The 22419-nt window shown below is 43.3% G+C and overlaps 1 protein-coding gene and 1 long non-coding RNA gene across 9 annotated transcripts in view; one reads left to right on the top strand and one right to left on the bottom strand.

The window, feature by feature from the left end:
• RAI2 (retinoic acid induced 2) overlaps positions 1-22419 on the bottom strand; it is a 347676-nt gene that overhangs the window by 204719 nt on the left and 120538 nt on the right. The gene's annotated exons all lie outside the window — the stretch shown is intronic.
• LOC130682024 (uncharacterized) overlaps positions 1-22419 on the top strand; it is a 186448-nt gene that overhangs the window by 146610 nt on the left and 17419 nt on the right. The gene's annotated exons all lie outside the window — the stretch shown is intronic.

Below are 22419 nucleotides of genomic sequence, written 5' to 3' on the forward strand. Positions count from 1 at the left end.
TCCCAACCGATAGAGCAGGATTTTTCAGTAAGTTTTAAAAATTGAAGTACAACATACATACAGAAATATGCACAAATTATAAGTATACAACTTGAAGGATTTTCACAGAATGTTTTTGGTTTTTAAATCTCCATTACCCAAATACTTTATAAACAGGCATAGTGATTAAGAGCACAGACTGTAGATGAGTCCAGGACCCAGGTCACTAACTCAATGACCTTGGGCAAATGAGTTAACCTCTCTGTACCTCTGTTTCCTCACTTGCAGTATGGGAATAACAAATATTATCTATGTCATAGGGTCTTGGCAAAGATTAAATATGTTAGTTTTTTAATTTATGTGTGTTGCACATAGTATGACTCGTTAGCTATAAATAATGTTAACCAGGGTGCAAGTCAGGAGAAAGGTAGGGCAGCACAGATCTGGGGACTAGAGGGAGTGGGTGAGGGCTGCCCCTTACCTCTGGCCTGAGATGATCTTGCAAGCTGAAGTACCCAGTGAACTAGTACAGGCTAAAATTAGTTGACAGCCTAGAGCTGTGTAATGGAGCTACACACCTCTAGAGCTTGGGTGAGGCTTTAAAATCTCCTGTCTGGCAGCTCTTCCCTGGCATCTGGAAACACCCCCTCTCCTGCCCCACCTGATGTGGCATACAAAGTGAGCATAAACAGGCATGCATGTGTTTTACTGAGGACAGACTCTCAGAGGAACCTGTGATCCACAGAAGGGTTAAAACGACTTACTAGCTCATCTCCCCAACATCATAGCTATGGCCCAGAGAGGGGCCATCTAATATTTCAACTGAATTGTCCCATTTAGCTTTATTTACATCTCCATGAAAGAAAAATTATGTCAAAGAAAAATGATATTGTGCTCCAAAACTCTAGAATATTCCAATGGAGAGGACTTAGTAGCTCTTCATGTACAGATGAGAACAAGGTCTATGGAGGTTACTATGACCTACTTGGCATCCCAGAAACAGCCATGGTTGACCAGTTGTCCTGGCTCAGCATTGCCTTTTTCCCCACAATAATACTTTGGTGGCAAAAAGTTCCACCAGTTCATTTCACAGGCTGGCCCTGGTCACAGTTGCTAAATGCTTCATACTGGAGCTCTTAAGTGTGGTGGCTAAGGGCAGCCAGGACCAAGGGGCTTCAAACATTCTATTCCTTTCATTGTTACAAGCTTTAGAGCGATTATAATTAGCCACACACCTCATGTGTATTATAGGGTAAAAATAGGAAAATAAGCTAAGACTTTTCTTCCAGCCCATTTATCATCTTCATGGGAAGCTGTTTCATCGTCTTTTTGCCTCTTCCTCTCCTTTGATAAATCTTTACAAACTCCTTTCTGAGTGCCATGTGTGTCTTTAATTATGAGTATCAGAGTCACAGAAATAGCAAATGCAAATATATGAAATGGTAGTTATATATAATCTGTATAAACTGTTTAGCTTAGATTGCTCTTTCCAGGATGGTGGGGGGTGGGGTGGGGGAGGGAGTGACACTGATGCTAAACACAAGCTAATATATTTCCCCATGAGGATTAGACTTGGGTCTGCTATTAGGTTCTGATTAAACAAGGTTTTTTGTTTTCATGTAAATTTAGAAGCAAACTTGAACGTCCTTGCTCACAGCTCTAAGACTTGCCTGCTGCTAGAATGACTTTCTCATTTCTACTGGGTTTTTAAATAATGTCATACCTGAACTGTCAGTAGATCTGGACCACTTTATTCCAATGGGAAGGAAGTAGGGGGCAAGAAGAAAGGGAGACTAGCCTGTACAGCCGGGGCCATGTTAGCTTGGCTGCAATTAGGATTCAAAGGTCACTCAGACTTCTTGTCAAATGTAATGCAGCAAATAAATGTATTTTGCCCAGCAATGATTGACAATCACATTTTTATTACTGGAGGAGGAGGATTTTCAGTGCGGTTTCTGATTATACAACATAAACAAAAAGCCCGAGATCTAATTGTGGTCTTTATTCTCTGTTTTTTGGTTGTATCATTTTCTCCCTAAAGCCTCATCCCACCCCTACCCCTTTTCTTCCTAAAAGGACAGAACACACAGCTTTCTTACCCAGCCCCAGGTCAACAGCCATGACTCTGCTTGATAAAACGCTGGGCCCGTATAAAGCCAGAGATCCCCGCCAAATGACGAACCGCCGAGGCCCACTCTCAGCGAGACCTCCCAGAGAGGCCCTAATTGCTCTTCATGACACAGAAAGCTGAGTGGGTGGCCTTTCCATGTAAGCCAGGGAGAACACACATGACTGAATTGAAATTGGGTCACTCTTAGGCAGGCAGGCCAGAGGAAGGGACACTTAGTGCAGGGAACTTATGTCTTCTTGGAGCTTTTGGTCCCTCGGGGAAGACAGCTTCTGACCACAGCCTCTCACCAAACATTCAAACACTCTGTCCACCTGCCCTTTCTCATTTATGGGCTGGTCTGGTCTATTTCCAGTGGACTGAGATACACTGGAAGGGGTGGGTGGTGAGGGGGAGGGAGAGAGCAATAAGGGACTCAGATGAAGAAAAATGTCCTATCAGTCATCTCCTCTTACCTGTGCTTTAGCTTTCTGAGCTTTTCAGTTATAGGTGGCCAACCATGGTGTGGATGCAGACGATCCTCCTTCTGATGCATCATCAGAAGGTCGATAGCAGCCTAACACCGCATCACGATGCCTACGTCATTCCTGTCACCTCATCTCATCACACAGGCAGTTTATCATCTCACATCTCCACAAGAAGAAAGGTGAGACCGGTACAAGAAGATTGTTTGAGAGAAAGAGCACATTCACATACCTTTTATTATGGTATACTGTTATAATTGTTCTATTTTATTATTGTTGTTATTAATCTCTTATTGTGCCTCACTTATAAATGAAACTTTCTCATAGGTATGTATTTATAGGAAAAAACATAGCATACAGAGGGTTTGGTACCAGCCACGGCTTTAGGCATCCAGTGGAAGTATTGGGATGTATCCCCCATGGATAAGGGGGGACTGCTGTAAATTTTTCTTTAGGAAAAAGAGTCATATATTTTTGGAAATTCCCTAAAGAACAATATAGATAGTTCGATCCAGCCTACTATCATTTCCTGACCTTCAAGTTGGCCAGGGAGGCAATTTTAGGCTGTCTCCACATAAATATTTGCCTTAATTCATAGGCGTTTTTATAGAGGTAGATTATATTAAAGGCAGTTGAAACGCCAAATACGTTAATTAAATAAATTAATCACAGAATCTTATTTCAACTACAGCCAGAATGATTCCCAGGAGATCTACTGGCTTCTCCAAAATGAGTGTCAGTTCATGTGTCAGTTCAGCTGACACGGCCCATCCGGGAGGAAGCATTTGGTGACCAAGCCCCACCAGCCCCGAAGCACTCTGCAGAGTCACATCTCGCAGGAAGACCTGGCGAGCCTTCTCACTTTGCTGGCTCTCCCCTTTGGGTGCGCCCGTTCCTCAGGCCTGAGCACCCCCAAGCAGCATTTAAGATGACCCAAGAGCAGGAGGAAATGACTGCACGTGACTCGAAGCAGCCTCCTTTCATCTCCCTTAAATCCTGTTCTGTCCCACTCTGAGTCCACTCATCTTTGATCTAAAGCCATTTTTCTCTCCCAGCCTCGGTTTCCAGACCCCTAAAATGGGGTCTCAGGGATCAGAGCCTGTTTCCTCTCTGCCTATCACCAGCAGACCTAATACCCTGCAGGTTTCTGGAGCCCAGGGATGCTACGTCAGGTGGACAGACAGAAAGTGCAAATACAAGTTCAGGATATCTCGGGCCAGGAAATTAAAGCCCCCAACATCAGCGGGTCCTGGTCTGTGCAGTGGCAGCTCCTTCAGGAAGTTTCCACACAGGCATGGAACAAAGGACTGCCTTCCCTACCTCTCAGCATACAGCACAGGTTGAAGCTGTGACCAAAACATGACCTCTAATCATGACCACCAGATTTCCCCCCTGCTTATCGAGCACCAAGAGGCAACCTGGGAACAAGAGACATTTTCCTTTCTATTTTTAACACAGTGTATATTAGCAATAAATTAACACTTCCCTTCCAAAACCTTTTAAGTGCCAGCAGGGGCCAATTCTTTTTACTATATTGTCTTCCAAAGAGCAGCCAATGGATCGTGCTGTCACCAAAAGCGACACAGTAAAGTCACCCCTGCAGCCAGCATCCTCACAGCCCCACGAGGCACACCTTCTGGAAGCTGCTCTATGGCGGAGGAACCAGAAGTCAGCAGCTGCGATGTCTGGTGTGAGGCAGAATGGGTTATCACTGCTCCCACTTGTTTGGGAAAGGGGGAGGAGGTGAGATTAATGCAAATGATGGTGGCTCGAGTGGGAAAACCGCTACCTTTGTTTGGATTTTTTGGCATTTAGAAGAGCAAAAGAAGAGATCCGACCGAGACCACTCAGAAAAAACAAACAATTAACTCGTCATTTGCCACATCTTTTTGCAGGAATCGTGCTCCATGCCCTACTAAGTAGCAATCATTCTGGGGGTCTGACATCCATTTTGGATACTAATAATGAAAATAAAAGCTTCCCTTCCTCTCAGAGGCCCAAGCACCCAGGCCATTTCTTACAGGGCCATTTATTTATATTCAGCATTACTTAGGCTATTGTTGGTATTCTCTCCAAATATTTTCATTTCATGCCATCAGAATAGTGGAAATTGCAGAGATTTCAAAATCAGATGTCTTGAGAATTTCCTGAAGAGGCAAAATAATTCCATGTCAATAACCAAGAGTACTCCAGGGGTTCAAGTGCTGCCCAGACCATTTTAATGCCAATTCGGTTAACTGTCTGGACAGATTGTGAACCCCCAGAATAGTCTTGATCATTACATGGATGGAACCTGCCTTTTTAGGGAATGCTCAAAACATCTGATTTTGAAATCTCACGAATTTCCCAATATTCTAGTGTTTAAACATATGCATGATAGAGCCAGACCCCTGGATTTGAATTCCAACTCTACCGATTACTAAGCTGCGTAACTTTGAGCAAGCGGCCTAACTTCTCTGCTCCTCAGTGTACTCATTTGTAAAATGGGGGTATTAACAGGAACTGCCTGAGAGGGTTGTCATGAAGATTAAGTGAGTTAATATTTATAAAGTGCATAAAACAGTGCTGCCACAAAATAAGTGCTACATAAGAGTTTGTGAGACAAAGCAATAGAAGTCCAAAGTTTGTATGGTGCCTCGCCATCTGTTTTTAACCAAGCGAGCTTCTGAATCTCAAAGCCATCACCACCAAAGAGGCTTCTGCCCTTTCCCCAAGGACTCATTGACCCCTTTCAGATCACAGCTTCAGAGAGTTGAACTCCACATGAGCAATAGAGTACTTGTTACAGTGGCTTCTGTGCCCAAAGTCCGTGTAAAAACTCAGAGGCTTGTGGCGAAAATGAGCAAGTAGAGAGGCCCTGAGCAGAAGTGACTCGACTCTACAGTGAAACTTCAACTGTTGGACTTTGGGCTTGTATCCCTTTTTCTGCTAGACTCTGGGACTAATAATCGCCTTGACCTTCTTATATAAGGGGCAGCTATCCCAGATGGATTTGTGGTTCAGGGTTAGCTGTTCTGAGGAAAAAAACATGGGAGACAGTGAATGAAAGCATGTAGAATTTCTGAAAGGCAGGAAAGAAAACACCGAGGGGAAATATATTGCTGCTTCCCCAGAAGTATTGAACCAGATCAAGGGTTTGTTTAGCCTGGGGACATTTCCCCTCATTTCTTTGTTATGAAAAAGTAGAAAGGCCTTCACTGCAAAGGACCTTTCAGGAAGTGGGATAAGAGCCCATTTCTATCTCCCAATCTACTGGAAGAATCATAGGTCGCAATTCTGCCTTCCTCCCCCTCTGCTACTCCGGTTAGGTGATCTTTTAGTCTATGGTGGGGAGTTTTTCTTTTTAGTAATAATACTTCTTTTTGAATAAATAATGAATGCACGTGATACAACTTTTTAAAGTATAAAAGACTATACAGTGAACCATCCCTTCCAGTTCTGTTCCCCAGCCACCTAGCTTCCTTCCACACAGGCAGGTCAGATGACCCATTTCTTACGTCGGTTTTCAGGGATATTTTCTTTATATAGAAACACATACACACACATATATATCTGTATGCACTGCCCCACTCAAAGTTTTTTACCAACTGGTGGTACACAATACAAACCCTGCTCTACCTTTTCTTTTTCTCCACTTTACAATATATCTTGGAGAGCTTTTCACATCCATGTATGAGTGCCTTAATCCCCTTTTCATGGCTGTATAGTATTCCACTATATAGGGGCACTGTGATTTACTTGTGTTCCCTTTGAAGGATCCTTTGTTTCAAATATTTTGCTAATACCAACAGTGCTGCAGTGAGTGCCCTTGTTCACCCACCACTTTGAACAAGTGTGGAAGAGGATATTTGTAGGCAAATTTTCTAGAAGGGAAACTGTGGTTCAAAGGGTGTGCCCATTTCTAATTTTTATAGATCTGGCCAAGTTTCCCTTTAGAAGAGCTTTACCAATTTTATGCTTCCACCATCTAAGAGAGTGCCTATTTCTGGTGGGGAGGGTTTGATGCCAGAAACTACCCACTCAAGGTATCCAAGACTCTGCCCTCTGCTAAGGAATGTAATTCAGTGAACCATGTTGTCAGATTCTTGCCTTGAAGAGCAAGTAAGAGTCAGAGTGGCCACTCATCTCAGATTCCCCACCTGCGTTGTAATGGGACTACTGCAGACCTGTGGTGCCTGATGGGGTGGTGGGTGGAAAGTGCCTGCTCTTTGTGTCTTCTTTCCAACCAGGCATAAGAAGAGGCATGCTGACTGGATGGTTCTCAGGGACTCCATGGCTGGCCCTTGAAACGATTTTTCTCAGCAGGTAGAGAGCAAGTGGAGCCTTCCTTTTTCACATTCAGATCCAAACCATTCATCTTTTAATGCAGCCAACACAGACAGTTCTTGCTTGTAACCAGGAATCTTTTTTTAGAGCAGCTGTCATTGGCTACAGTGTGGCCCAGTCACAGCCCTGTGGCCTCAATCTGAAATAGTTCACTGGACTAGATCTGTAGCAGTGATATCCAACAGCAAGTTGTACAGAGATCTCTGATCTCTGAATGGAGATTTCTCCCTGAACCACTGCAAGGAATACATGTCTCATGTTCACAATAATGCGAGTTTCAGCTCTCTGAGAAAGCACTGCAGAGCCAGACTTTCGGTGTTTGAATCCCGGCTCTGCCACTTGCTGGCTGTGTAATCTGGAGCAAGCTGCTTCACCTCTCTGTGTGGGGTACCAGATTAAAATACAGGATACCCACTTAAATTGGAATTTCAGATAAATAACACATAACTTTTTAGTATGTGTATGTTCCAAATGTTGTGCGGGACATTAAATAAACAACTGAAAGTTTCTGCTGTTTAACTAATATTCAAAGTCAACTGGGCATCCTACATATTTATTTGCCATGCCTGGCAACCCTGCTCTGCTCCTCACTCTTGTCATCTGTACCCACCTCACAGGGTTGTTACAAGGATTAAAAGAAATGGTATTTGTAAAGTGTATAAAACAGTTCCTGAATATCATTCAGATTTTCTTAAAATAAATAAATGAGATCTTGATTCAGTTTGCATGAGAACTCTGTTATTTCCATCTTTTCCACAAGATGAGAGGGAAAAGTATTAAATATATGGTGAGTGTTAAGGAGACTCTGTGTTAAAAAAGGAATTTGACCAAGGGTGTTCTGGAGCAGGTAAAAGATCTGGAGAAGTTTACTGACTCTTTGGTTCAAGAACAGAGGACTTGCTGTTTTGTATGAATGAGGGCAAGGATGGTAGAATGCTCTGTGAGGCAGCAGGCCGAGCTGGGGTTGGGCATAAGGGGGAGGAGGGCAAGGGGGGGCGGCCAGGGGACCCATGCTGGTGGTGTGGGTCCTTGGAGGGGAAGGGGTGCAGCTCACTTCACCCGGAGAGGGAGGGGCCAACCCTGGCCTGGCTGCAGGAGCCACAAATGAGCAGCAATGGCAGGAGAGGGGCTTCTAGGGGCCACACCCATGGCCATGAGGAAGGGAGAGGGAGAGAAGCCAGAGCTGTGACTCCCCAGAAGCAGCACATAGCGATCTGAGGAGGCGTGCTCTCAGCCTCGGGGGCCTCCTGGGGGCTGTCTAAGTTCTGCCCCATCCAGGCAGGGCTCAGGATTTGGCTCAGCTTGCTCGGATGCAGAGGGACGATGAGAAATATGGACAACATTACCTACACCAGCCACTGAGGAGGGCCTGGATGATAAGAGGGCTGAGGAGACCGAGAAGCCCTATAGGCCCGGGGTTCTGATCTGGGTTCACAGATTGCCAAAGGGTCTGTGAACCTGGATGGGCTGGGGGAAAATCACATATTTATCTTTCTTCACCTTTAGATGAAATTGAGCGTCTCCAGAATAGGCCATACATATCTCAGTCATAATAACCATACCGGTGACTTCGCAACCACTAGAAATCACAGAATTTTTTCATATTGCATTATGGTTGTTGCTGACATACTAAAATATCATTTCCTGTGCTCCTCACCACTTAGAAATCACATCAGTCATTGCTGCTAGATCTTATTTAATGCAACAACAATGATGCAGAGATTATATTCTATCACAACTTTGTTTTTTTAATATTTTGATAATATGCTGTATTCAATATAATTGGTTTCCATTTCATTTAATACATTTTAAAACATTTCCTGAGAAGGGGTCTATACTCTTCCCCAGGCTACCAAAGTGTTCCATATCTCAAAACAAGCTTAGGAACCCCTGACTTAGCCCAACATTTGTCAGTCTTATGAGGAGTAGTCTAAAATCTCAGGAGGTCACAAATTGATTTCCAGGAGTGTGGACTCTTAGGTATGGCTTTTGTTTTGTCTATAGTTTGTTTAGGCTAGTACCATTAAAGCATCTGCATTTTGATGGTACACAAGGGAGGAAATATCTATGAGGCGTGTGTGAGTGTTGGGGGCGGGGGTCTCCACCTTGTACAGCTATGTTCATTTGGGAGAAATGCCTGCATTGTGCATATTGGAGGCTCCACCAAAAATATAATGGATTGGGGGAGATCATTTTATTTTGCAGCTTATTTAAAAGTAAATTACACCACTATCTAAGAAATCCCCTTTCATCTCTAAGCATGGAGAGAAAAGCAACCCCCGCCCCTTTCTCTGTGTGTCAAACCTCCATCCTGTCCACTTGTATAGCTGTAAGTTAAGGGCCTTGTTGAAGGGCCTCAGGGTAAAAACTGGGTTGAGAGCCAACATATTAAGAGACCAGGACTGCCAGAGCTGCGGAGAGAGGACTCTGACTCAGAAGTCTTCTTTGGGGACCCTTGTCACACTGGGGAGCTCGCACGCTCCTCTCTCCCCACAGGCCTCTTTCCCCATGGTGGGTGAGCGCTGCAGATAGGAGAGCAGCTCAGAGTGCTTATGGGGTTGTTCCAGCCAGCTGGAAGAGGAAGGGTCAGAGCGGACGGCCAAAGAGAAGTGGCGGCAAGGCCATTGGAATTCTTCGCCTTTTGCCCAGTGGGATTGAATGGAGAAGGACAGTATCAGGTATCAGTGAGGAAGGCTCCAGAACCCTCTCCCAATCCTGCTGCCGGTCAGATATCCATGCCACAGATACGCTGCATTCAGTCACAAGTGACCCCATCAAAATAACATTACAGGTCTGGTTAAACCTCCGGGAGTCTGGGAATACAGAGTCAACTCTCTAAAACTAGGGTGTTGTCCCAAGCCCCTTGCATTTGTGGCTGGGGCAAGAATTTCACCAAAGGTGCAGCTTGTGAACTTCAGTTTGGCCCGGGCCAGCCAGCTGCTTATTCTGGCTCACCTCGTTCCGAGCCACTACCTGCACTGAGCCTCTGAGCAGATGTTCAGTGGAGTTTTTCACTGGAAAAAAATCTCCCTTTCTTCAGTGGCATTGAGTTGAATTGTGTCCCTCCAAAAGATATGTTGCAGTCCAACCCCAGTCCCTCTGAATGGGACCTTGTTTGGAAATAGGGTTATTGCAGATGTAATTACTGGAGGTAAGGAAAGATCACACTGCAGTAGGGTGGCCTCTAATCCGGTACGACTGGTGTCCTTATAAGAGCAGGGAAATCGGGACCCAGCAGGAAGACAGCCATATGAAGATGGAGGCAGAAGTTAGAGTTATGTTGCCACAAGCCCAGGAATACCAGGGGCTGCCAGAAGCTGAAAGCGGCAAGGCAGAGTCCCCCAGGCCACTCGGTTTCCAGTACTTTGTTAGGGCAGCTTGGGCAAATGAATATAATTGCCTGTGACCTTTTCTTTGGCTTGCTTGTCTCCCGCCTCCATTTCCACTGACCCCCAAACCAACAGAGGTGAGGTGCCAAAGGAGCAGAAGCCCAGACAGCAGCTTGACGGATAAGCACTGAGCAACGCTGAGAGGCAAGCATGTAACGCCCTCCTTTCTGACGCCAACCGTAGCCAAAGCAAACCAGTCTGGTCTCCTGGTAAAAATCCCCAGTGGCCGAAGCAATGTCCTTGCAGGTCACACTGAATGCTCAATCAGAGCCAAGGGTTCCAGCCAACCAATTTCTCCCTCTGTCCCCCACAGGCCCTGTTTAAGCCAGCCTAGCATGTTAAGGGAGGCCTAGATCCTGCAGCGTTTAGTAGCCCAGCCTTGCGGCTGAGGCCCAGAAGCTGGGCTGGGGAAAGGGGAAGCAGGAGGCTGGAAGTTGGGGCCCAGAGTTCCTGTTTTCTCTCACTGGCCACAGGGCCACCACAGTGTAGAGGAGAGATTAAAACAAAGATTGCTGCACTTGGGGGATTAAATAATACAAAATTTTTACACAACCCACTGGACCTAATTGTGTGGCAAAGGCTGCAAAATGTAAAGTTTGGAGTCTTGGCTCAAATGAAAGGCTCTCTCTGAATAACAATTTATTTTAATTTGCGATTTCTCCTACTGTCCATATGGCAGGTCTTCATGGGAAAGCAACTGTCTCACAGTTGACGAGGACATCTGAAGTATGCTTTTTTGGCATTCAGGGGATTTTTTTTTCTTTATTTAAATCAGTAGCTTGGTTGAGGAGAGTTTGAAAACATTTCCCTAATGTTTCCAGCTTTTTTACTCCTGGAAATTTATCATCTTACCCTTGGAAGTTACAAACCAAAACCCATTTCTGAACCAAACTGCCACTTGTTTAGGCCAATACCAGGTTGTAATTGTGGAGTTCTGTAGGCATTCTTTCAAAAATGGAAAATCCTATTTCCATGCATTTCTTTAAAACAGCAACCCAGAAAGCATGTGGAGAATGTTGTGACCTGAAGTAGGACTGTCTTGCCAAGTATCCCAGGCTGATGTTGTGGAGTGACTTTTAGAATAATCTATACTCTATCTCTAGGAGAGAGGCAAGACTTCTAGCCAGCTCTAGGTAGGACCCTGGTACCCCCACAGATATGGTGACAGTCTTTACCCTTACAGAGCCTCAACCACAGCTGGGTCCCAGGGCTGTGATGTCAGAGAGGGAGCTTGTTTGTTCTTTCTTTTTAACTTTCTCCTCTGAGGCATCTCACCAGCTGTTCCTCTGAAGGAGAGAAAGAAGACCTGACAGAATCTCAATTTTGCCCACATTTACAGCTCTACATGGAGAAAGGGGAAGAGGTGAGGTATCATGAAGTCACTAAACATACTGATAAAACAAAGTCACATCTTTCTACAGAAACATCACTATTCAAATGCCACATCCTCGGAGAGATCTCCTCTGACTGAAGCACCAAAAATAGCATCCCTGCCACCCTCAAGCTCCCAAACCCGCTTTGTATTTTCATTATAGCACTGTCAGGATCTCCTCCCAACTCCATGTTCAGTGGCCCCATGTCTGTAGCCTAAAATTATCTGTGGTCAGAGCATTTACACCACAGAGATTGGTGAACACTATAAATCCGGGCTCTGTCTACCCCTAAAGCCATCTGTTAACCCCATATTAGCATGAGACTGCATATCACTATCTGGTATTGCATTACATATGTGGCTTTTACTTTATATAATCTGTAAGTATGTGTGTATATATACAGCATGCATAGATAAATACATTATGTTATATCATTAGTTTATTAATAATCTGTCCTCCCTCCACCAGAATGTGTATCAGCCTGCACGTACGCTGTTTTTGTTCACTGCTATTTTACCATGCCTAGAACAGTGCCCATACCTGAAAGATGCTCCGTAAGTATTTGTGGAATGGATGAATGAGTGGAATCCTCAGAGGCTCCCTTTATCTATCCGTGCGAGCATTAACTCTCCTGCGGGTTTCAGAATCCCTTTCCGCTTTGCCCCCACCCTCCTCCTCATGCCTTCCGGCCTTTCACCACTATCTTGGTCATTGGCCTCACAGCAGCTAGAAAAATCTGCTGACTTTCTTTACAGTGGTTCCTGATTATTTTGTAGGAGCAGCTTCTCTGGGTATCTGAGATATTCTTCTGAACTCTTCCCTTTCACATGTTCCCCAGAAATGCCTCTCCTATATGTTTAGCCAAGGTTCATGCTTATAAGGCACCCGGAATAAGTATATTTCTAAGACACTCTCTCTTCTCATGAGACACTTATACTCTAGTTGAGCAGCTAAGACTTATGAGCAAGTAAGACAATTACGCAACGAACTGCTGAGAAGGAGAGTAGCAACCATAAAGTCTCAGAGCAAAGATGGCTGGTGGAGTCCAGGAAAACATCAAAGAGAAGCAGTGGGCCTTGAGCTGGCCCTGACCTATAGGCAAGGTAGAGCCTGATCAGGGTTTCTCACCCCGGCACTGTTGACATTTGGGGCTGGAGAATTCTTTGTTGTGTGCTTGTGTGTGGGTTGGGGGTGGGGGCGGAGAGGGGAGGAGGTCCTGGGCACTGTAAGATGTGCAGCAGCAGCCCTGGCCTCCACCCATTAGGTACCAGTAGCACCCTCCCCAGTTGTCACAACCCAAAATGTCTCCAGGCATTGCCAAATATCCCCTGGGGGAATCACCCTCAGCTGGGAACTGCTGAGCTAGATGGAAAAGAAAGAAGACATCAGAAGTTACAGTAATGAGATTCACTTAACTTCGAATCCGGACTTGAGCCACAACTGCACCCAGCCACAAACCTAACTTCCTTTGGCATGTTAATCAGCTTCGTATGCATGCTTCATGCATGTTCTAGTCAACCTATAAGCTGCATTAAATGTGGATTGAAGTATGGATGTGGTTTCCAAATGCTTTAGTAGGGGAACCCTTTGTTGCAACAAAATCTTAGCAAGAAACACAAACAAATCCTCAAGACATAAACAGCATGGGTTTTGTTGAAGACCGAATAAAGAACCACCCCTTTCCACATGCACCCAGCCCTGCCAGTAACCCCTGGTGCATTTTCCTATACCGTAAACTTGCTGAAGGCAGAGGTGACATCAAACCATACAGTAACACCTACAGTATCATGGTATAGGAAAAGGAGTAGTGGATCAGGAGTTGCAAAACCTAAGAGTTTTACCTGGAACTTTTTACTAACTGCCTGTGTGACTGCACGTCATTTGACCTCTCTGAACTTGCGATTATTCATTGTAATCTCTAAGGGCCCTTTCAGCTTCAAAATGTTATGAATATATAAGCACAACTGTGTCACATAATCTGTGAGCCCAGAATAATGATGTTGCTGACTATAGAGAAGCTGATTATTTATAATGTCCCCCCACATTCCCTTTCAGAGGCAAGAGGGAATCAGAAAGTGAACGTGACCTCTAAAATTCTCTATGAATAGTACTTTGCCCCTAGCTTGATTTCTTCATGCTTGAAATTCACTAGTGCTCAGTCTGGCTGGCCTTTATTCGAAAGATTATGCTAAATGAGGTCACAATTGGAGGTGCAAATGGATATTTTAAAAATTAACAATGAAGTGAAAAAATCTGGGCCACACGCTGCTAAGCCCACAAAGTTAGAGCAAGACTTTTAAAAATGAAATGCAATAGATTCTGCTATGGGCAAACATACGTCCAGAATGAAAATCGAAACATCACAATAACAAGATGCTTGTAAGCTGTGGAGCATGTCTTCCCTACCTCAGTAGCACTAGTACCCAGTCAGGACGAGAGGGTCTCACACAGACAGCCCGGGCAGAGCGGACAGAACACTCCCAGCCCCTGCCCTGGCATGACGTGGGGTAGGGCTTTCCTCACTGCTGCACATGACATGGGTGCAAATTGGGGCTTTTTCTTTTTCTTTTCTTCTTTGTAAAAGAAGAAATGGGACCTCCGTGCAACCATCTAATACCACCAAACCACGGCTACCAATCAATGATGCTGAAATCCACAGCTACGCTGCTGCACGTAGTGCCAGCCAGGGCTGCAGTCGTCTGAGCCCAGCCGAGCCCAGTCAACCCTCAGAATCACAGGAAAACACTGAATGGTGGTGGTTGTTTTAGGCCACTAAGTTTTAGGGTGATTATTCCACTTCAGTAGAGTATGTATATCTACTACATTCTTTTATATAATATTAAAATAACAGTTAACCTATATTTATATGCTTTCTAAGTGCTTTACATATGTTAGCTTATATAATCCCCACTAACACAAAACTTTTGGATAAAGGCATACCATCCCCATTTACTGACAAGCGACTGAACTAGAAAAGTTACATGACTTGCCCAGTACCCCAAGTGAGCAACCGGAACTACTGGGATTTGAACTCAGATCTTTGACCTCAGATACTTTGACATTAAGCACTACCCTAGACCACCTCAGTGGCTACTTTATTTAACTAGTCCTCTATTGGTGGATATTTTCTAATTGTCATTTCTAATCTTTAGCTTGTGAAAATAGTTAGAATGTCTCTCCTTGTGTATACTTTTATGCATGTGTGCAAGAAGAAATCATTCTTCTCATTTTATTTTTATTTTACTAGTGTAATTATTGTTTTTTATTGAGGTATAGTTGACATACAATATTATAGTAGTTGTAGGTGTACAACATAGTAATTTGACGTTTATATACATTGCAAAATGTTCACCACATTAAGTCTAGTTACATCTGTCACCTTACAAAGTTAATATAATATTATTGACTATATTCCCCATGCTGTACTTTACATCCCCATGACTTATTTATTTTATAGCTAGAAGTTTGTATCTTTTAATCTCCTTTACATTTTGCTTTCCCCAAACTCCTTCCCCTCTGGCAACCACCAATCTGTTCTCTGTATCATTGAGTCTGGGTTTTGTTCTGTTTTGTTTGTTTGTTTTGCTTTTAGATTCCACATATGAGTGAACTCATTTATGCATGTGTATAAGAAGAAGTCATTCTTTTTTATCAAAGGAGGATGACTAGATTCAGTTCATCTTGGTGCCCAAGTGTCAGAAGAAATATGTCGGGTACAGAACGTCAGGTACATCCACTCTAGTCAGAATCTGGCCCTTGGCAGTTGGTGCCAGAAACTTCATCAGGAAACATGAGGACCTAGAGATCCCAGAGAGAGTATTCATCTTATTTTTATTTGGGCTCCAAGTAAAACAAATAATAAACTAGCTTTCCTCAGAGTATGCTTTACCACAACGTAGATTTTTATAGGAATTCTAAGACACCTTTAAAGTATTTGGAAAGCAACCCATGACCCTTGACCTGTGGTGCATATAATAAATCTGCTGCCACAATTCACTGCCAGTACTAAGGAATCAATGACCATATTAATAAGGCACATGTATGTACATTTCACTGCTTTATATCTCTGCGGGCCTCACTCCAACATAAACACCTTTGGAAAGGGGGTGGACGGACATAACCTCTTTTCACAGAGGTTAGAACTTAGACTTCTATCTCCTCAAGGCTGGAGACTGAATGGAGGGTACCTGCTGCCACCTTAGCAGCCTCCAGGCCCTAACTTCTGAGCTGCCTGGAGGCCATAGAAACAGCCCCTGCTGGCTGGGGGGAAGCGGCTACTAAAGCAAGTTTTGGGTATCTGAAAGCTAATGAAATCTGCTTCTATTCATTAAAATACAAAATGAATTAATACCACATAGCTTAAAATGATAATGGGATAGTTGCCTAATTATCATATTTAAAAGATCCTTACTTAAGAGCCCCATTACCATTCCTGCATAAGTGTTCCTCCCCTAGGATCCAGACCCTTGGGAGAAAAATGTGGCATGAGTTTACCTTTCTCTTTAGGGCAGCTGGAAGGGGCTTTAGAGTGTCTTGTTCAATTCCTCATTGATTGGAGAAGGAAACTGAGTTCCAGAGAGAGTGATTTGCTAAGTAAGCTCATGGTTGATATATCAGTCAGCCATTACCAGAATAACGTGTGTAACAAACTACACCAAAGTTTCAGAGCCTTAAAACATTCACTCTTCTCCGGCTAGGGATGATGTATTTAGGTTGGGCTAGACTCCAAACTACAGGTAGAATTCAGGTCTTTGCCATGTGTCTCTCTTCCCTTGGACCAGTGGGCTAGTCCAGTTTGTTCTTTTAATGGCGAATGTAAAGTGTATGAGAGAACAAGGCTACCGATGTAAGCCTACTTCAAGCCTCTGCCTGCAATATATCTACTAACAGCCCGTGGCCAAAAGCAAGTCACTTGGCCAAGTCCAATATCCGCAGCACAGGGATCTATTCTCTGGGTCTAGTGATAGGAAATGCAAAGACACACGGCAAAGAGGATGGATACATGGAGGAGTGAAGAACTGGAACTATGAAGAAATCTACTATAGTTGGTAAGTGACTGAGCGAAATTAGAACCAGGGAACTTGACTCCCAGCTCATTTCCACAGTCTGTGTTTGTAAACGGTTTCTGTTTCTCTGTCTTGGGAGTTATTTCTTCAAGCTCGTGAAAGGTTTGTAAAGCTCCAAAAGGAAGTAAAGGCAGGCAATGAGGAAAAGAAAAGATGGTGATGATGGTGGCATCAATGGCTGTGATGTGCAGGAGAACCAGCAATGGTGTCCGATATCTACTCTCGTGGGCAGAGCACATTCACCAGCCCACCCTGGTAAAGACATTGTAGGTGCTGGTCAGATGCTTCTCCATCTTCTCAGATGTAGAGTCCAAGGCAAGTGGCCAGTTGTGCATCCATTTCTGGTGGTAGTTCAGCTCTGTGCACAATGAACTGAGGTCCCTAACAAGGGGGTTATGATCTCTGCAGACAATATGGGCTCCAGAACCAGAGCGGAGTGTGAACCTTAGAGCCACCACTGCAGTTGTACAACCCAGGACAAGCCACTTTGTCTCTTTGAGCTTCAGGTTCCCTCCAAACATCATTTTCCATCTCTTTCCTCTTCCAGCTCGATGCAGACAAGCTCAGTAACTTTAAAATGAATTCTACAGAGACATAAAAAAGCTTGTATTCCTGAATCTCTGCTTGGAATATCCAATTGTCACTTTACATGTGCAAATATTCCATTATATGTGAGCCATCATGCCCATTTGGTTTTGCTTGTTATAGCAGCTAGCATTACCTTAAACTAACGCAGTCTTATTACTTTCCCCAATACACTGATGAGGAGCCTACGGCATAGAGGTTACATAGCTTTCCCAATGCCACACAGCTATTAAGTGTGTATTAAGCATCTGAACAGTCTGGCCCCAGTGCCCCTAGTCTTAAACACCACACTGCTCTGGTGCTCGTTAATAACAATGTCAGTCTCATAGCATGGCTGTGTGGATTAAATTAGCTAATGTTTACAAATCCTGGGCTCAATGCCCATCATATAAAAGCACATGGTAAGTACGAGCTATGGATAAAGTAGGATGTTGCCAAGCAATATGTAATATAATAAGATGTCCCCTAAGGTCTGGAAGAGGGAGAAGGACAAGCAGCCTCAGAGAAACTTCCAATGCCTATTTTGTGTTGAGAGATGATACCAACAGTCCTAGGCAGTTTGCCAAGGGCATCTTTCTCATACATGATTTCATTTTAGCTTCACAGTCAACCTGAGGTATACAGGTGGATCACTTTGCTCCAAACCATGGACACAGACTCTGAGGCACAGGAGAAATGACATGGTTGCTGTCAGATTTGTATTAGCACCAGCGTCTCTCATTTCTCACTCTCAGTTTCTCAGTCCTAAAAGATGAGCCCACCCTGTTATGGCCCAGACCCATCTGTCAGATAAGATACTATGCAAGCCACAAATGGGAGCCCTATATATATTCGTAAATTTTCTAGTGCTTCATTTAAAAAAGGGGGAGTAGCCAGGTGAAATTAATTATAACAAAATACTTTATTCAACCCAAAATATTTTTATTTCAACATGTAATTAATATTAAACTATTAATGAGATAGTTTTACTAAGTCTTTGAAGTCTGGGAATGTTTTTTATACTTACAACACATCTCCATTTAGACTGGCCACATTTCAAGTGTTCAAGAAGCTACCATGGCTAGTGTCATAGGCTAGAACAGATTCCTTCCCTGAAATTGTCTTAGGGTAAAGCCCTAGAAAGCCCCCCAAGGAAAATTACAAAATACACTCTTCATAAGATGCTCCACATCGCTAATCATCAGGGAAATGCAAATTAAAACCACAATGAGATATCACCTCACACCAGTCAGGAAAGCCACTATCCAAAAAACAAGAAATAACAAATGCTGGCAAAGATGTGGAGAAATGGGAACCCTCCTACACATTGGTGGGAATGTCAACTGGTGTAACCATTGTGGAAAGAAGAATGGAGGTTCCTCAAAAAACTAAACATACAAATACCATCTGACCCAGTAATTCCACTCCTAGGAATTTACCTGAAGAAAACAACAAGATCCCTGATTTGAAAAGACATGTGCACCCCTATGTTTATTGCCGCACTATTTACAATAGCCAAGATATGGAAGCAACCTAAGTGTCCATAAATAGATGAATGGATAAAGAAGATGTGGTACATATACACAATGGAATATTATTCAGCCATAAAAAGAAAAGAAAGCCTGCCATTTGCAACAACATGGATGGAGCTAGAGGGTATTATGCTCAGTGAAATAAGTCAGGTGGAGAAAGACAAATACCAAATGATTTCACTTATTTGTGGAGTATAAAGACAAAGCAAAACAGAAGGAAAAAAATAGCAGTAGACTCATAGACACCAAGAAGGGACTAGTGGTACCAAAGGGGAGGGGTTGTGGGGGGAGGGAGAAGGGGATTAAGGGGCACAATAATTTGCGATCACAATATAGGTAGGTCATGGGGAAGGCAGTACAGCATGGAGAAGACAAATAATGACTCTATAACATTTTACTACACTGATGGACAGCGACTGCATTGGAGGGGGTGAGGACTTGATAATATGGGCAAATGTTGAACCACTGTGTTGTGTATTTGAAACCATCATAAGATTGTATACCACTGATACTTTAATAAAAGAAAAGATAAATTTTAAAAATATTTAGAACCCAAATAAAATATTGCTAAATGAAAAAAATAGATACTCTTCATTACTAGCTCTTTGAAAGTCTAGTTATATGCCTTAAAATTGGAAATACTGTCTGAAACAGAGCAGCTGTTTTTAGGTTACAAATTGTTTAAGTTTCAAAGAAAAGAAATTTACTCAGCATTAAGGAACCATATGGCATATTCTCCCTATGTAACCAGACTATTTGCAGGACTCACACTGGAGCATGATGGCCAGGCGGGATGTCCTGCATATCAGTTGAGGCCATCTTAATGAATAACACATATGAGAGAGAAGCAGGGAAATGTGCTAGAAGCTGAACCATACAGGGCTTTTACTCTTTAATTACTTAGTGGATCTCCACATTCTATCCAACCACTTTGTCTTTGCTACTTTTGGGAATGCACAATTACACACAAGTTTCCTACATGCCCACAATGGCAGGCGGAAATCATTGTTTTTTGTATTCAATAAGGCAACCTTAGGAAGGGTTCTCACATTTTCGTCTGAAGTATTTGCTAGAATTTGTAGCTTAGACAGTCCTGGTTTACTGTGTTTACGTGGATATCAGGAAAACAAGAGGCCCAATTTTAAAGCCCTTTTTTTGGCTCTACAACTTAAAATGGTTTTTAATCAGTCATAGCACTAAATTCTCCCAAAGCCTGCTTGGATGATCTTAGAATCTGTTTTTACCACCATGCCTCATTTATCCAGCATTGCTGAAGATGAGGTTCTCTATACAGTATGTACATTATCCAGATAACTGAGGAGCACTGATAAATTCCAATACAGACAAGCACTTTTGAGGGAAATCTTTCTGAAATACGGCCTGCACCTCACCCCCACTTTCTTAACAGATTGCTCAGAACATATTTAATTCTTACTTCATGACTTAGGGTCATTGTTTACATCCATTTGTCATGTACAGTCAGAGGTTATTGACCTACATAGTGTTTTTAGCACTATTTCAATGTGGCAAGATTTCACTGTATGCAAGCATTTAGAAAGCCTTTTAATGCCCCCACCACCTCATGAGGTTAGTGCACCCCATTTTACAGACCAGGAAACAGACTTAGAGAAGTGAAAAGACTTGCCCAATAAGTCTCTGGCTATCAGAATTCTACATAGTTCTAGACAAAGATATATTAGCTCTTGGAGCTCTTTTTATCCCTTTCCATAGCTTAGACTCCTCTGCTTTTTGAAAATTCTTGTATATTATTGTTCCTAAGCTCCTGATTTACTTTGCACCTAATTATCTGAGAGAAAGCTTGAGGATCTGTCCTGGTCTTCTAGAATTCTATGACAGCTTTCTGCCACCCGAAGGACATCTTCGCACACTCCTAGGCTCGGGGTTCTGTTCTAGACAATTGAGGCTGTGAAAAGTCTGCTCTCTGGCAGGCAACCCTAAACTCTCTCCTTCTAGAAGACTCTTTTGGCCTGAACAGCATATTCCAAGTAACAAAGCTTGACCAGAGAGAGAAATACCTGACAAAGTGGGAAATAAATGTATGTAGAGCTGGTGGGGTCTGCACCTCACACCCAATGCCACAGGCACCCACAGTGCAATAGCAAAACTGCAGAAGGCAAGTCCTACTTGTTGGCCTCTGAGCCGCAGGGTGAACTACAGCAGCAGTAAACATAGGCTGGAGCCAGCATCAAACTCTCTTCTGTAAGCACCAAGCTTCTCCAGCTGGACACTACTGATCAGAGGAATGAGGAACTGGTGGCCCACTGGATTATTGCATTTCAGCAAATCTAAGACACCGTCAATTGCAAGATGCATCATTATTTTATGTACCACCAAGAAATAAAAACCTGCCAGCTACACAATGACAGGGTACTTTCTGACGCAGTATTTTTTATGTTTATGGAATGACCCATTTTGACTTGATGTCGATTTTTTTCCACACACCACTCTGGCACATATATTAAAAGGGCTGAGCCTGAGGCCACTGAATCACTTTTCAACTCAGAATCAGAGATACCCCTGCCTTTCCACGCAACATCATCCGCTGCATCACAAAAAGAGATGACAACATGGCTTTTCATAACAGTGTGCTCCACTGTCGTCTCTGGAGTTTTCTTCCAAGCCGCTGATGCCCATTCTGCAAGTTTTGATGCTTGTGTGCTTTCTAGATTTTTCCTGGAGAAAGCACAGAAGGTTTTCAGGCCAAGTTTGCATGGGGGCAGACAATGCCCATTGTTTGGCTGACAACAATGATAAGGCATCATCGACTAGATGCGTTTGGATGGGCTTGTTGTCAAAAATCTCATTATAGGAGCTAAAGGGGGGTTTTCTTTTTTGGTTTTTTTAAAATGATAACTAGGTATAATTGGACCTGTGTCATGAGGTCTGACTTATTTCGTTTCATTTTGTTTGGCCCTCACTGAAGGCACATGGAAGCAACCTTGAGAACCAAGTTTTCTCTTGAAAAGAAGGAGACACGTGGTTAAAACGTAGACGAAAGTTTTCCTCTAAACGGCTAAGCCATAGCCCCACTGAGCGATCAGTCTGACCTTACTCTGGTCAACAAAGATTGCTCCCCCATTTTGCCAGGATTCAGCGATACTCCCCACATTTCTGAGATGTGGTGGAAGAAGAAATTGATATGTTTAATAGCCTATTAAAAAAAAAGAGTCTGTGCCTCTTTACAATGTGTTTTCTAATAACGTGAACTTTGAAATCTCAATATACAGCTACAGTAAAAATGAAAGGTTCAGAAGGGAAGGCTCTGGACACACAGAAAAATTTTCTTCAGCTGAAATCCCATAAAAATTTATGTCGCTTACCCTGCCACTGTGTGTCTGACACCCAACCTCAGCCAAGAACAAACTAATTTCAAGTATCAGGAGCCAAATATCCAATAAATCTCAAATTTGCTTTTGACTTGTCATTAAACTTTAAAATGATCAGGTTTCTCTCATGGACATAGATGTTTCACCTTCGGGAGAGGAGAAATCAGAAGCCTGAGAGGGTAAGAAAGGACACAAGGGAACTAAGGGATCAAATGGAAACTGAGAATGTGCTCTCTCCCTACTGACAGAGA

This window comes from Manis pentadactyla, chromosome X (assembly GCF_030020395.1).
Source record: "Manis pentadactyla isolate mManPen7 chromosome X, mManPen7.hap1, whole genome shotgun sequence".
NCBI lineage: Eukaryota > Metazoa > Chordata > Mammalia > Pholidota > Manidae > Manis > Manis pentadactyla.